This window comes from Bidens hawaiensis, unplaced genomic scaffold (assembly GCF_021521415.1).
Source record: "Bidens hawaiensis isolate Kalapana, Puna unplaced genomic scaffold, B.hawaiensis_p1.1 tig00034251_1, whole genome shotgun sequence".
Classification (NCBI taxonomy): domain Eukaryota; kingdom Viridiplantae; phylum Streptophyta; class Magnoliopsida; order Asterales; family Asteraceae; genus Bidens; species Bidens hawaiensis.
This window is the reverse complement of record NW_027495920.1, coordinates 38,355-40,625: the sequence shown is the minus strand read 5'-3', so window position 1 is coordinate 40,625 and position 2,271 is coordinate 38,355. Positions and strand designations below refer to the sequence as shown.

The 2,271-nt window shown below is 32.1% G+C and overlaps 1 long non-coding RNA gene across 1 annotated transcript; it reads left to right on the top strand.

Moving 5' to 3' along the window:
* Positions 1 to 469: 469 nt before the first annotated feature.
* Positions 470 to 1,541, top strand: LOC143585971 (uncharacterized). Its single transcript, XR_013144630.1, has 3 exons — positions 470 to 928; positions 1,171 to 1,360; positions 1,506 to 1,541. It is a non-coding gene; the product is annotated as an uncharacterized LOC143585971 (long non-coding RNA).
* The last annotated feature ends 730 nt before the right edge of the window (positions 1,542 to 2,271 follow it).

The window sequence follows — 2,271 nt, the reverse complement described above, 5'->3', positions numbered from 1 at the left end:
AAAGTAAACTCTTCTTCATCTCCCTGTTTATAAATTCATGAACCACAACCAAATCACTCTTCAGTCTTCAGCTTTCTATATCATATCCACTCACTGTTATCACAAAGTCAACTAAAATATCATACAAAATAATGGATTCAGATATTTAGTAGTGAAAACCTATGCCTCCATCAAGCATTTATTGTGTGTTTCATGAATCATGTTCTTGTTAGATGTTTGTGAGGAGAAAAGAGGGTTTGGTTGAATTGACAGAAGAGAGTGAGCACACACAGGCAATTGTATAGAGAGACTATATTGTTGTTTATGTGTGTGCTCACTTCTCTTCTGTCAGCCCCTACTCTTTCTTTCTTCTTTCTTATGTGTGTTAATATGATGTTGTGTGTGCTTTTCTTTCTTTCTGTGGGTTGATCTTATGTGTGTGAGTGGGAATAATATATTTATATTATGTTGTGTGCATTTTATGTATATTTTTATGTTTATTGGAATCTGGAAGCATGGTAAACTGTGGGAGGTGCAGAAAAGATGGACACCTAGCTGGCTACCTGTTTCATATCTATCTATCCAAACACCACCAGCATACCACTATTGCAATGAAAAAAGCTGCAACTTTCTGATGACTAGTTACACCACCACCACCATCTCCTTTTTTATATCTCCAAATCTTTCTTGCTTGACTTCTTGTAACTTTAAACAGATTCAAAATAGGGAAATCTAAGAAGAAGAAGAGGGGTATTAGGGATGGTACAAATACTATATGCTGATTGCATCACATGAAGGTTCTTTTCCTATTGCAAGATCTGTACTACCAGATAGTTTTTTCTTCTCTTAATTTATTTCTTGATATTATAATAATATTTTACAACTTGGGAGTTCCAAAAACCTATACTTTTTGTTGGCGGAATGGGATTCTCTTGAAATCATTAACAAGGTACATCTTTATCATCTCATATTAATCATCATTAATTGTTATTCTCTTTCCCCAAAAAAATGTTTTCAAAAATTTAATTTTTAGGGTTTTCTTCTGCCATCTCCAACAGTTTCTTATGGTTTCATCTAATGAATGTTCACATTTACTGAATCTAGTTTTCAAAGAAAAGGAAGTGAACTATTGCTTAAGCATATATCTTTGTGATCAGGGTTTTTGTTGTATAAAGTATCTTACTTTTGCAGGTACACATCTTGAAAGATCCAGATAGTAAGCTTTTGTTTGCTACATCAAAGACAATCAAGACATCTTTATTTTGGATGAAATTAAGGAGGGTAGAGAATGATTTCCATGGAAGATGCATGCAAGCAAAAATACTAAAGCTTTTCCTTTCCATACTTCTTAGCAAGCATCAAATCAAAGCGAAAGTTTTAGGTAAGATGGTATTTATATGTTTTAATTAGTTTATTTTGGGGGTTATGAAATCTGTTCAACTTAAGCCTTGGAGTATAAATTAGGTTTGTGTATAAAAATGCATTGTTAAAAGAATTATGAATATGACTTAAATTTCATTCTACAGATATTGCTGCTTGAGTGCTTGGTGTCTGGGGATAAAAAGTTTGATATCTCAGCTTAGGATTTTATGTGGTTAGTTAATTCTCTTTAAACACAACTTTGTATATAAGTTTGCTGATAATTGTCTGCAATTTAGTTTATTGGTTGATACTTTAACATTGTGGTCTGTTGTTTATGGTAGAAAAATTTGAAGGATCAAAAGATAATTATGATGATTGTGTTCACTTGGAGGATTAAGTGTATTAGAATAAGGACACACTTTATGGTTTTGCTAAATAGTTACCAATCTTATGGCCCTAATGCATTTACTTGATTTCATGTTCTTAAGGTAGCATACTCAATGTCCTATTTTAATTTTTATACAGTCACTGAAACATGCATCCAAATTAAGATTGCTATATCGATTTGTTTAGGAAGTATGTCTCTTTCATCATACATTATTTGATCTACAAGTTGCCACAGATACAGATTACATTTCAGCTAGGTGAACTGATTGGTGTATACATGTTTTCTTTTGGCAAAACGGATAATTTTTTTAACATATATACCAATAAACTGATGGGCTTTTGAATGCAACAGATACATAGACCCTTGATGTGTATTAGAATGAAATCACACTTTATGGTTTAATTTGCTAACTAGCTACTAATTTGATGTCCCTAATACATGTTTTCTTTTGGCAAAACAGATATTTAGCATATATACCAATAATATTCTGATGGGCTTTTGAATGCAACAGATACATAGACCCTTTATGTGTATTAGAATAA